The 14859-nt window shown below is 40.8% G+C and overlaps 1 non-coding gene across 1 annotated transcript; it reads right to left on the reverse strand.

The window, feature by feature from the left end:
• Nucleotides 1-1222: 1222 nt before the first annotated feature.
• On the reverse strand, nucleotides 1223-1329 carry LOC117278629 (small nucleolar RNA R71). The gene has a single exon (XR_004508985.1). It is a non-coding gene; the product is annotated as a small nucleolar RNA R71 (small nucleolar RNA).
• Between the last annotated feature and the right edge of the window lie 13530 nt (nucleotides 1330-14859).

Here is a 14859-nt window from a genome sequence, read left to right on the forward strand (position 1 = left end):
AGATCGACACGGAGAGTTTAAAGGCGTGATTAGAGATAACGAAACCTTGGTGCGATCGTCGTGAGCGGTAAATTAGTGCTAACTAGCGTAGTTCGGGAGAATACATCTAGTAAATTGTAGTAGGTTCTCGAGAGAGAGCTACGACACTTAAAGTACTCACGATTGGTAGAGAATATTTAGTCGAATGTATAGGAAACATAGCGGGAAAGATTCCGACAATAGGGAAAATCATAACCTTATACTTTTTCAAATCTTGTCTGCAATATTTGCTTTGTTAGTTATAAATTACTGCATTTTTAATTATTTTGATCTTAGTTAGTAAACTCTCAAATTGTTATATAATATTTTTGAAGGTTGATTACTTGAATTCGTGCAAAACTATTAGTTGTAATTAACACATTATTTCCATATGGGATTCGACTCCGAACTTGTAAACCAGATTATATTTGCAACGATCGATAGACCTCTTATGAGGCATAGTTGGGCGTGGTCAAATTTTGCCGTCGTTGCCGGGGAAGCAACAGTGTTATTAATTACAACTATAAAAATTGCTAGGATTCTTAGTTTAGACAATTTTTTCTATTTTTATTCATTACATTGAAATTCTAACGTTTGTGGTCTTGTGTGTTATAGGTATATGCCTAGAAACTCCTCAAGAACTGGTGAATTATTTGAAGTATTACCGGATCATGAGAAAGCTTTCAAGGCATTAAATCGTGCAAACAAGAAGAACAAACAACAACATCACCCAAGACAACAAATTGAACCGGATATGGGTGAAGTTTTGGATAATCAAAACAATCGAAACAATGTGAATGACCTGAACAATCAGGGTGTGGCACCTCTTGTGCCAGAAGCAGCTTTGTATGATAGGGCACAACCCACCGCTGAAAATTTGACAACTGGAATTGCAGTCCCTCAGATACAAGCGAAGTCATTTCAAATCAAAAACAACATGCTACATTTGCTACAAAACAAGGGACTGTTCTCTGGGTCTTACATTGAAGATCCACAACAACATCTGAAAATTTTTCTATCGATTTGTGTCACGCAAAGGCAACAAAATGTGACACCGGAAGCAATACGACTGTTGTTGTTTCCATTCTCAGTGACAAGAGAAGCCCAAACTTGGCTTAATTCGCTCCCCATAAATTCCATCACAACTTGGGAGGAATTAGTCAAGTAGTTTTTGAATAAGTTCTACCCACCCTATAAGACTGCCAACCAGGTTGATGAGATATTGAGCTTCAAGCAGAAACCAGCTAAAATATTACAAGAAATGTGGGAGAGATTCAAAGATATGCTGGTTAAGTGTCCACATCATGGCATTCCAGATCAAATGTTGGGACACCAATTTTACATGGGATTGCCGGACAGTTTGAAGGCTAATGTTGATGCTTCGGCAGGTGGAACATTATTTAAGTAAGTCATCTAGAGAGTGTAAGGTCCTGCTAGATAAAATGGCTCAAAACTAGGGACAAATGACAAGAGACTCCACAATCACCCATATAGTTCACTCAGTAGCATTGGACCCGAACAATTCTATAGCCGAGAATATGGCTACTCTGATGACGCAAATGAGTATCCTCACCAAGAAGATTGATGAATCATGCTAGAAGCAGGTATACATAGTTGACATGACTAATGAGGGATTATGTACACCATGCATTAACCAACCATGCATGTATTCGTGGAGTGGTGAATGCGACAACCATAACTATCAAGAGAACATGAACTATGTGGGCAACTATGGAGGCCAGAGGCAAGGTGGTCAGAATTGGGGGCAGCAAAATAAGTAGTATAGACAAGCACAACAACAGTACAATAACACCAATAATTCTGGAGCTATGCGACCACATGGTCAAGTAGTACCTTACCAAAGGCAACAATGATACAACCAGCAAAATCATCAGCTAACTTATCAACAACCTTAACAACAGATAGTGAAACAAGATGATGGGCTATCTGAAATTAAGGGAATGCTACAACAACTGATTGGATCCAATGGAAAAATGCAAGAGAAGGTTGAAGCACATGAATCGGCGATAAAAGAGGTTGCGGAGGAGACTGAGAAAGTGCAAGAAAAGGCATCAGAAAAAGTGCATGAGCAGTATCTAAATCAAGCCAAAGAAAAGAATCGACCTCCGACACCTTTACCGCAGAGGTTGGACAAATATCAGAAGGATGAACAGTACAAAACATTCATGAAAATGCTGAAGCAAATTCAGGTAAACATTCCTCTAATCGATGCCTTGAGGGAGATGCCGGTTATGCAAAAATGATGAAGGACTTGATGTCTCATAAGTTTGACTTCCAAGACTTGGCAACTGCCCCATTGACACAAACATGTAGTGTTGTTGTATCAAAACCTATAGCTGAGAAGTTATCCGACCCTGGAAGCTTCACAATTCCATGCACCATAGGTAGCTATGCATTTTCCAAGGCATTGTGTGATTTGGGATCAAGTATAAATATGATGCCATTGTCTATATATAAAAAGTTATGCATTGGAAGAGCAAGACCCACATCCATGTTACTACTGCTAGCGGACCGAACGGTAAAAAGGCCATCAGGTATACTTGACGATGTACTTGTATAAGTTGGAAAATTCGTGTTTCCAGTAGATTTTGTCATTCTGGACTACAAGGTTGATTACGAGATTCCCATAATTTTGGGAAGGCTGTTCTTGGCCACAGGAATAGATTTAGTTGATTGTGAAATAGGGAAGCTGAAAATGAGGCTGAATAATAAAGAAATAACATTTAATGTGCAAAAGTATATGCGACGACCCAATGAGTTCGCAAATTGCTCTTTGTTAGACACAGTGGATGTAATCATGGAGAAAGATGATGAGACACTTAATGCAAAAGACCCTCTAACAGCCTGCCTTATAAACTTAGAAGAAGTAAATGGTAAGGACTTGGCGGAATGGGTGTTGGATATTCAAGGGCAAGGGTACTGGAAAAGAGAGCTCGAATTCGAGCCTTTACACTCGGAAGAAAGAAAGACCCCTCCAGCCAAGCCATCGATCAAAGCGCCGCCACAATTGGAGCTGAAACCGTTGCCATCTCACCTTAGGTATGCTTTATTGGGACCTAACTAGACTTTACCTGTTATTATCTCATCTGGATTGTTAGATGTACAGGTAGAACAATTTTTGTAGGTGTTAAAAGAGTGCAAGACTGCTATTGGTTGGACCGTTGTGGACATTAAAGGTATCAACCCAACCTTCTGTATGCATAAAATTCTACTGGAAGATGGGCACAAACCTTCCAGATAACATCGAAGAAGGTTGAAACCTAATATGAAGGAAGTTGTAAAGAAGGAAGTGATCAAGTGGTTAGATGTTGGAATTATTTTTCCCATCTCAGATAGCAACTGGGTTAGCCCTGTTCAATGCGTGCCAAAGAAAGGTGGGATGACTGTTGTACAAAACGAGAATAATGAGTTGATCTAAAAAAGTATAGTTACGGGATGGCAAATTCGCATGGACTACAGAAGATTGAACAAGGCCACCCGAAAAGATCATTTTCCCTTGCCGTTCATTGATCAGATGCTAGATAGATTGGCATGGAGGTCCTATTTTTGCTTCTTGGATGGATACTTGGGGTACAATCAGATATCTATTGCCCCGGATGATAGAGAGAAAACGTCATTCACATGTCGATATGGCATTTACGCTCTTAGGAAAATGTTGTTTGGCCTATGCAATGCACCCGCCACATTTCAAAGGTGCATGATGGCCATCTTCACAGATATGGTAGAAGATATAATATAAGTTTTCATGGATGATTTCTCAGTGGTGGGAAATTCTTTTGATGATTGCCTTAAAAACCTGAAAAGAGTATCGCGGAGATGTATGGAGACTAGTATGTTGCTAAACTAGGAAAAATGCCATTTCATGGTACATGAAGGTATAGTCTTGGGATACCTAGTGTTGAGTAAGGGCATTGAGGTGGACCGTGCTAAAGTCGATGTAATAGAGAAACTGCCACCACCCACTTCTATCGAGGTAATAAGGAGTTTCCTTGTTCTACATGCGTTTTGTAAAATATTTTTCCGAGATTGCTAACCCTTTGTGTAAATTGCTTGAAAAAATCACCCTTTTGTGTTTTCTGATGACTCCAGTTTGGCTTTTGAGGGATTGAATAAGAGGTTGGTGTCTGCACGTATCATAGTTTCCCCTGACTGGGTACAATCGTTTGAGCTGATGTGTGATGCAAGTGACCATGTTGTAGGAGCAGTACTTGGACAGAGAAAAGATAAAATCATGCATCCAATCTACTATGCAAGTAGAACATTAAATGTGGCTCAACTGAATTACACAGTGACAGAAAAAGAGATGCTAGCTGTGGTGTTCGCATTTGACAAATTCCGGTCCTACTTGATAGGCTCGAAGGTAATTGTATATACTGACCATGCTGCTCTCAGGTACCTAATTGATAAGAAGGAGTCAAAGTCACGCTTGATTATATAGGTCCTATTGCTGCAAGAGTTCGACTTGGAAATCCATGACCGAAAAGGAACGGAGAACCAAGTTGTCGATCACTTGTCCAGGCTTGAAGGAGCTGAAACGAAGGTGGAGGTGGAAGAGATCTTGGAGACTTTCCCGGATGAACAAATTTTAGCCACGAGCCTTGAGGAAGTGTCATGGTATGCATACATTGCAAACTACCTGGAAAGCGATATTGTTCCCTATGAATTGTCTTATGTACAGAAGAAAAAGTTTTTTCGTGATTGTCATATGTATTTATGGGATGAACCATATTTGTTTCGGATTTGTATTGATAACTTGATCCAGAGATGTATTCCCTAGATAGACCAAGCTTATGTTTTGAAGGCATGTCATGCTTTGCCTTATGGAGGTCATTTCGGAGGAGTAAGGACAACTGCTAAAGTTTTGGAGCCGGGGTTCTATTGGTTGACGTTGTTTAAAGATGCACGCTTTTGGGTAAAGAGTTGTGATGAGTGTTAAAGGACGAGGAATATTTCTCGTCTATATGAGATGCACATGAACCCAATCCAAGAAGTGGAAGTATTTGATGCATGGAGAATTGATTTATGGGACCATTTGTTAGCTCATACAACAACAAGTATAGACTCGTAGCAGTGGACTATGTATAGAAATGGGTAGAAGATGTATCACTCCCAACAAATGATGCAAAGGGAGTTATTGGTCAAAACACTCTTAATTTCTCTGCTTGACACCTCAACTTGACCACTTGTTTGTGGGTAATTGGCAACCTTATGGCGTACGCTATATTTTTCCAACAATTTTGCGAAGGCTCGATTGCAGAAGTGAATTCCTCCAAGAGCGATCATTGGTGATGGAGGAACTCACTTCTGCAATCGAGCCTTCGCAAAGTTGTTGGAAAAATATGGCGTACGCCATAAGGTTGCCAATTACCCACAGACAAGTGGTCAAATTGAGGTGTCAAATAGAGAAATTAAGAGTGTTTTGACCAAAACTGTAAATGCTACTCGGACTGATTGGGCGAAAAATTAGATGATGCACTATGGGCCTACCACACTGTATTTAAAACTCTGATTTGTATGTCACCGTATAAATTGGTGTTCGGAAAGGCGTTCCACTTACCGGTGGAGCTAGAGCATAGAGCTTTTTGAGCATTAAGGCAATTAAATCTTGACATGGAGGCCGCTGGTACGAGTAGAGTCACATAACTTCATGAACTCGATGAGTTTCGTTACCATGTTTTTGAAAGCACCATGATGTACAAGGAGATGTCGTGTTGTTGTATAATTCAAGATTGAAACTATTTTTGGGTAAGCTGAAATCTAGATGGTCGGGGCCATTTAGAGTGGTGAAAGTACTCTCAAGTAGAGCTGTAAAAATTGAATTCGAGGATGGAACGAACATGTTTAGAGTTAATGGGCAAAGGTTGAAACATTACATTGGCATGGAGGAGGAAAACGTTGTATCGGTGATTCATTTGAAGGAGCCTCAATTGTTGAGTGAACCTTAAGTTTGATCGCATGTGTTGTGCCACGACGTTAAATTAGGCGCTCATTGGGAGGCAACCCAATTCGTAGTTTATTTTAGCTTAACTATAAATGTTTGTTTGTTTTATGCACTAACGGGTTTTTAGCTAAATCTTGGTGTCTGAACATGTAATAGAGCACGATGGAAAGTCATGGAGCTTGGAGTCGTTCACAACGCGAAATAAAAATTACATGCGTACACTCCAAACAACGATGCGTACCTCGCCTCACCCAGTTTAATGCACAACGCACCTGGAAGCAAACCTCGCATCGCAAACATTTCACCTCACGGCACAGCTTGCATCGCCTGCTGCCCAACGTGCTTTCCAGCTCACGTCTCCCAGTCTTCAACACGTTATATAACTCGCCCAGCGAGGGTTATAGTGGGACCAATCTCGCAACAGCCTCGCATCGCCAGGTAATTACCTCGCGTCGCAAGGGATACAACGAGCAAAACTTGGCGTTAGCCTGGCCTCGCACAGGATGCAGTGAGCAAAACCTGGCAGTAGACCTCGCATCGCCAGGTATGAACCTCGCGTTATGCCTCGTGTCACCTTCTTCGCAGCTCACTGAGGAGCTCGCGTCGCCAGGTAAGTTTCTCGCTAGGAGCTCGTGTCGCTAGGTAACATGTGTTTTAATTTTTTAAGTTTTGTTTTCTAACTTCTTTCTATTAAATAAACTATACAAACACACACACCTAACTTAAAATATTACACTTGTTTTTATTAGCCCACACCTCACTGCCCGTCCCTTTTCCTTTCCCCCTCACACACAAATTCCATTGAAGACATTCACTCATCACCTCTTTCACTCATTTGAGACATCAATTGAAGAACACTTCAATACTCATAAGCATCTAAGGTATGTTTCTAACTCTTTCATCTATCAAAAAATTGAATTGAGTTAAGAAATGAAATTCCACCAATTTTGGGTACGTATTCATAGCATCAATTTGCTTTGCCCACCCTAACCCCATAAATCCCATAGGATTGGTATTGATGTTGGGTACAAATGTGATAACATGAAATCCCCAAGATAATTTGGGGAGGGTGAGGCAATCCCTCATCTCTACAACCACTTTGACAATACTAGCGCATACTAAGTGTTTGTCGAAATGCCTCAAAGGCACTCTTTGCTCAAACGGAGTTCTAGTCTCCAGGATTATAATACTTATGCTATGTTGCATTGCACCACTCCAAATTGCAAATTTAGTTGGGCTCAACAGCAGCTACATGCATAGAAATTGTGGTAAATACCATTTTTTTATTGTTTTATTCGCATGCTAAAATAAATAGGTGAAGTCTGAGTAGCCTCAAAATGGTTGAACATCATGTAGTGAACTCTTAAATGTGGGGTCGCAAGACCATGTTTTGAATTCATTCATCTGCTTTATCACTGAGGAACGTTCACTTATATAGGTACGAGTATGCCTCCTAAAAAAGACTATGGTAAAGGCAAGGGCAAGGCTACTGTTCCGACTAAGGCCAAGGCTTCTTCCAGACCTCCACCGAAAAAGAGAAAAGGTGGAGAGGACACTTCAAGCCAAGTTGTAGGGTTGCAAGTAGTTGCATCTATAGCAGCCACACGCCCAAAACCTGAGAGACAACGAGAATTTGGATTGAGGAGCATACCTTAATCTGCCAAGGATTGGTACTAGCTTTGTCGGCCGAGACATATACATTCTAAGTCAGTTGTTCATGAGTTGTGCCTACAAGCTAAGTACCAATCAATTTGGAAAGGTATTCATGACCTTGGCTTAAGCTACATGTTTTGAAACACCGGGGATATAAATGTCAACCTTGTTTGGGAATTTTATGCCAGTTTTGATTCGAATGATCCTGAGAAGCTGATGCTTATTAGAGGAAGGTTGATTGATTTTTCGGCAACAGCTATATGCAATTTTTTGGGAGCTCTGGATGTTCCACAAGAACCCTAGGACAACTCCATCACTCGTCCTACATATCAGGCATTGAGACACACTCTCTGTGGTGTCAATTATGTGGCAGCTTGGGTTCATGACAAGAAGACCCAACACCATAGGAAATTTTCAAAGAAAATAATGAAGCCGAAAGCTCATGTGAGGCTGAAATTGATCAACACGCGACTATTACCATGCAATCATGAAACTCTTATAAGCCGTGAAAGGATATGCGTATTGTACTTCCTCATGACTAGCCAAAAAGTGAATGTGGGGCACTTAATACGCTACCAGATGTCCCAGGTGAGAATAAGCAAGCGCATTGACAGATTATACTTCGCCAACATGTTGACTCAGTACTTGTGCAAAGAAGAGGTGGATAAGGAGCGAGATTTTGATATAGTCATTCCTCCACCCCTCAGACTAACAGACATCACAAGCATACGGGTTAAAGAGGAGAATGCCATGGCCACAATGACAGGTGTCGAGCACATGCTCGAGATGACAGCTTTATGGCACATCTATATGGGATGATGGATTTACAGCTCATGATAGGGGGAAGGTCGGCCACTACTGAGGAGAGGGCCACCTTGGAGGAGCATTATCCACTCAATCATCATGCACAACAACTAGTTAGGCTTGGTTATGGGCAGCGACTCCCAGGTGATGAGGATGTCAACACACCAGTAAGTTCTGAGGCCGAGCCAGAGCAATCCGACTAGGATGTTGATGTTGATGCTGAGGGAGCAGAGGATGAGGACTAGACAGGTGCAGATGGAGCCTTCGACAATGAGGGCGAGGACGATGACTGTTCAAGGAGTTTTTTTCCAACCACCTTACATGTTTTTATGTTTATAAATTTATATATGCATTGAGGACAATGCATGATCTAAGTGTGGGGTGGAAGGTATTCTCTGTCATTTGTAAATATTAGATAAATTAATTAGTTGTGTGTTTAATGTTTATTTTATTTTTGTATTTCCCCTTATTTAATATTTAAAATAAATAAATAAATAAATTAAAAAATAATAATAATTTAAACAAAATGAAATGACTGGACTTTTTCCGACGATGGATCTTTTAGGCATTTTTCTTGAGGGACTTAAGTCTAACAAAAAGTATTATATATATATATATATACACACACACATCTTTTTATTATTGTATATAGTAATAATCCCTTGTGGTTTTTGTTTGTGCATCGGTTCTTTTCCACGGGATGTAGTTGAACCGGACAGTAATTTTTGTTTTGTCTTTAGATTAGAATAGAATTTAGAGAATAAAAGAAAAGGAAAATGAGAAATGCTAGGCGCCTTTGACTAGTTTGATAGTAGTATATTTAGGATCTAGCATGTGTAGTACATTCCTTATGGTTTGAAAATGTTTATTATGCCTTGCTATGTAATAACATGTTTATTGACGCCTATATCTCATTTTATTGGCTTGTGTCATTTTGTGCTTGATGCTTAATATTTTGTGGCTCTTTGGATACTTGAAATTGTTTGAGAATAGGAATGGAACCATCCTTGGTGAGTCGTGTGCCATGTGTGGTGAGAAATTGTATAGTTTGTGTCATTACATTAGAATCTAGAACTTGCCCGGCATCTGAGTTGAAGCGAAATTTTAGGTTTTGATCGGTTTGAAAAATGATTTTATGCTTTCTTTGATCTTTTTGAACTTAATGCCTACCATAAATAAATTTTATCCTTAGTCAACCCTTTTGAGCCTATAGACTTTTATTTGGCAACCACACTACAAGCCTATACCCATTTATTCTTAATTAGTATTATTTTGATCCTTGTACCTCGTAAAGAACTTTAATTGTGAAGTGAGCGCTAGAAGAAGTAAGGACTAAGTGTGGGGTGGCTTTCGAGTGGAACCAATGAACGAAAGAAGGGTACACTTGTTTTGTAAAATAATACACACTAGCAGAAACTAAAAAAAAAGATCTTGTTCTTGCTAGTGGGTGTGAATTAAAGTAGTGCTTAAAGAAAGAGAAAATACTTTGGGGATGATATTGTTTGTGAAAATGCAGTTGGGTTGAAGAAAAACGCTCTTAAAGTTAATTATGTGATGTGTTAAAATATTTAGGAGGGTTAGTCACTATTCCTAAATTTATCTACCCGTCCTTAAGCCAACATTACAACCCTAAAATGTCCTAATTTATTTTAGATCAAGCAAGCCTACATTAGTAGAGGTTTACATAATGGGCAAGCCTATGGTACTTTGTGCATGCATGCGACTTCTTTGTGAGAGTGAGCAATTTCTTTGATATATGAGAATCCTTAAAATATATTTGAGCATTTGATTCGAATGTGTGGATTCAACTTACTCTCTTGTTCTTGTTATGAGGGCACGTGATTTTGCAAGGGATATGTGACGTTATTAGATTTCTCTAAGATGTTAAGTGTTCAAGCTATGAATGCATTGTGATATTGAGTCGGTTTGTGAGGTTAGGATTGTTATAAACATGTTGTCCTTTTGTTGAATAAAGATTTGAAGTATGGCATAAAGTAAAGGGAAGTTTAAAGGCATACACTATAGTTTAATTATTGTTATCAACCATAGTCATAGGTATGGTGTGCTTCAGATATGCTAAAACAGAATAAAAGTGCTCTAGAAATTAGTGGTGACTCGAGGACGAGCAACGTTTAAGTGTGGGATGGTGATGTGAAGCCAAAATGCTATACTTTTAGCATATTACTCACCCTATATTTTGTTGGTTTAGTGAGTTATTGTGCGACAATTGCGCTAAATTATGTTGTTTTATGTGCAAAAACATCATAAAGAATCATCAAATGAAAGTTGCACAAAACGTGAACAAAAAATGCAAGAAAAGAGCCAAAAGAATCAAGTACCCAAACCGTGCTACAGACCAAGCTTTGCGAGGTCTATAGCCAGGTTGATCGTGCTATAGACCAGGCTTCGTGAGGTCTATAGCCAGGTCATCCGCGCTATAGACCAGGCTTCGTGAGGTCTATAGCCAGGTTGACCGCGTTGTAGACCAGGCTTCACGAGGTCTATATCCTGGTCGACCGTGCTGTAGACCAGGCTTCGCAAGGTCTATAGCCAGGTCGACAGCGCTACAGATCAGACTTCGCGGGGTCTATAGCACGGTAATTAAAAGTCGCGGGGTTAAAAGACCCAAACCCGAATTTGGACCGAGGGATTGACGTAAATACTCCCCAATCGAGTTGTTCTATGGTTGGACATGATTTTGGAGAAGAAAAAGGATGCCAAGAACTGTGGAGCAAGAATCAAACGAGTTTTTCCTTCCTTTATCTTTTTTACTTTGTAGTTTCATGTCTTTAAACATTATGTTGATTTTTGTTGTATTTATGAGTAGCTAAACCCTTTAATCTAATGTTTGATGAAACCTATTGGAGGATAATTTTCTACTGCGTTTAATATAGATCTGCCCTTGAATTTTCTCTACTTGTTCAACTATATTTTCATTGTTGTTAATTTAAGAGCTCTCAATTAACTGTGCCTATTTAGTGTGTATATTACTCGAGAGAGAGTACACATTTAGGTAATTGTTAAACAACACCACTCTTAACGTACTTGAGAGATTGATACAGAGGGTTTAAAGGTGGAATTAGAGATAACGAAGCCTTAGTGCGATCGCCGTGAGCGGTAAATTAGTGTCAGCTAGCGTAGTTCGAGAGAATACGTCTAGTTAATTGTAGTAGTTGCTCGAGAGAGACCTAGGAAACTTAAAGTACTCACGATCGGTATAGAATATTTAGGCGAATGTATAAGAAATGTAGCGGGGAAGATTCTAACAATAAGGGAAATCATAACCTTAGACTTTTCCAAATCTTGTCTGCAATATTTGCTTTGTTAGTTAAATTACTGCATTTTTAATTACTTTGATCTTAGTTAGTAAACTCTCAAATTGTTATATAATATTTCTAAAGGTTGATTACTTAAATTTGTGCAAAACTATTAGTTGTAATTAGCATGTTATTTCCCTGTGGGATTCACTCCAGACTTGTAAACCGGATTATATTTGCAACAACCGCTAGACCTCTTAGGAGGCATAGTTGGGCGTGATCAACGACTGAGATAACAAGTGTGCCTTCTCAGCCTCAAGAGCGGCAACACGATCACTAAGGCTAGAAGCCTCTTTTTCTAGCTCCCCTACCCGCTCATCAAGCCGCTCCTCTCTGAGCATGGCCGTCTCCAGTGCACTCTCTCTCTCAGAACTTAGAACGCGGATCGCAATTGTAAAAGCCTCCGCTCTTCTCACGGCCGACAACTAAGCTGACTCTGACTTCTTCTATGCTCTCCACTTTCCCAGCAACCTCACCACTCAGAGCGTCTGTTTTGAGTTGGCAGTCCTCGAGCTCGGCGCGCAACGAAAACACATAAGCCTGAAGATTAACGCATTGGGACTCAACCCCCATGTTGACCTCAAGTTTTTCCTCTTTATCCCTCAATGCCCCCTCGAGGACACTACATTTTCTGATGACCTTCACTAACTCATCGTCCTTCTCCTTCAAGTCGTCTCGGAGAGCCCCGGAAATTACTGCTCCAACCAAGTCACCTGTAAAGCTCACGGTGTTTGTCACGGTATTCACGATACTTCCACTCCGTCTTCTGAAAAATGGCCTTACGCATCTCCTCCAGCCGGGCACTATCGATCTCCAAAATCACGGTCTGAAAGAAAGATAGAAAACGAGGAATAAGAACAAATCTGAGCCCAACAAAAAAAAGGTCAAAAGGCTTACCCTGAGATCACGACCGGCTATACTCCTCGACAAAGTAGCATCCTTCAACTTTGCTAGGGTTTTACCCTCCACATCGGAAGAGAGAGGACCAAGAGAAGGGACCACGTCATCGGCATTCACCAACAAATCCTGGTCCAAGGGGATCACAATTGTCCGCGTAGTCCCCTCCAATCTCACCTCAAGTCGAGTAAGCCCTACCCTCATCATCCTTACCTCATCGACATCCATGTCGGAGCCCATCTCGTAATCTTCTTTGACTAAGCTTTTACCCTTTGTGTCAACCCGGGAAGAAGGATCCTCAGCTGGTAGCGAGACTAATGGCTCATCCTGTTATAAGGCGCCAGGGACTCTCGCTGTCTGCCCTTCAAAATTCATCGCGGTTTCATGGAGAGACGTACTCCCCCCCATGATGGTGGAATCGTGGGCGACAAATTGATATCAAGTCCAAAATTTATGGTCGTCGTTTCTTGAAAGACGAAATCATCCAACGCCGAACTCGTCACCCGCACGACATCATCGTCGATATCTACAAATCGCCTCTTACGGGGGAGCAAGTTATCATTATTCGATCACAGCTCCTCCTCATCTCCCTCGTCCACTAGATGGCGTAGATGGGAGGTCTAGATCATTGCCATAGGCGTAGTCAACGACCGAGCAAACCTCACTGCGGAAGAAGTAATAAAAGCTTCCTTTCTTTTACGGAATACCGAAGCTGGATCCCTCGACCTCCTCGAAGACCCTCGCGCTGAAAAAGAAAAACCAAAAACGTTTTTAGAATACTATCACCTCTTGTGAAAAATCATGACGAACATACGACAACGCTGTCAAAATGGCAGGGATAAAGGATAGCAAGTGCCCATGTATAAATAAACACATATAGACGAACTCACCAATCACGGAAGGCGCATGCCCGAATTTCTTGATAAAGGTCGGCCACTCACAAATCCCCACTATGTGAGGTAAAACTTGGCTGACCCAGTTATGGATGTCCCAAACCAAAGGAGGGGGCAAAGTCTCGGCTGCATAAAAGAATGACGAAATGTCAGATCACGACTAAAACAGATAAAACAAATGCTAAAAGAAAATACTTATGGGTGTAATTCCAAGCCTCAGGAAACCCACTCGCGTTGGCTACCACGTCCTTGGTCTTGACAAAGAAATAGTAGAGCCATATTTGACGATTCACCTTATCGTCCATCTTCACCACCAAACTTTGACTTCCTTGTTGGCGAAGACGCAACATCGTCCCCCTTATAGAAACTAGGGGCGAAAAGATGCATCAGATGGTGAAGAGAGACCCCACGACCAACCAACTCCGTATATTTCGTCAACATGCGGATAAACTTATAGACGTGGGGGGAAAGTTGAGCCATCCAGATGTCGTAGTAACGACAAAACTCCGTCGCCAATGGGAGAAGAGGAAAGGAATAACATACATTGAACAGGTACGCGTAGAACGCGCAATATGCCGGACGATGTATCTGTACCACATCGCGCCCCGCCGGAATCAGATCGATGTGAGCTGGTATTTTGAACTTTTCCCTGAACTCAACAAGGTTGACCTCGTTCATCATCGAATCTGAGAATTCATAATTGTTTTCATGTAATTTATAAAAATAAGATCTATTTTGACTATGAGGAATTATTTCTCTACTGTAGGAAACTTCTTGTTTTCAAGGGCAACGGGAACATCGTGTCACGATCCAAACCGATGGGCCGCGATGGGCACCCGATACCTACTCAATCGAGTATCGACGTAACATATCTTTCGTATCATACTATCATCGATAACTGAGCCGGAGAGGCTGGCGTGAGATAAGTAGTATAAAACATGTAATACCAATTTAAACATTAGACATACGGGCCTATAAGGCCAAAATAACCACTCGTACACTGAACATAGGCCGACAAGGTTACAAGACCATTTCCTCTTTAGGTCACTATGCTTAGGTTGAAGCCTTCTTCCTTATTTCCTCAATTAGTCTTTCGTTGTAGTACTTAGGGAAGACCTTCTGACTCTTGTAAAGTTGCGAGCTTATTATATCATATACTCGACGGAATTTTTGATGTCCTTCCTCGCCTATAACTATCCGTAGTTACTTACCTCCATGCCCTTGCACTTGTAGGGTTGCTCCTGAACTGATATTTTAACTGTCTTCCCAGTGGAACTCTCTTTTATTTCTGTAACACTCATACAGTACCTTTAAC

This window comes from Nicotiana tomentosiformis, chromosome 9, assembly GCF_000390325.3.
Source record: "Nicotiana tomentosiformis chromosome 9, ASM39032v3, whole genome shotgun sequence".
Lineage (NCBI taxonomy): Eukaryota > Viridiplantae > Streptophyta > Magnoliopsida > Solanales > Solanaceae > Nicotiana > Nicotiana tomentosiformis.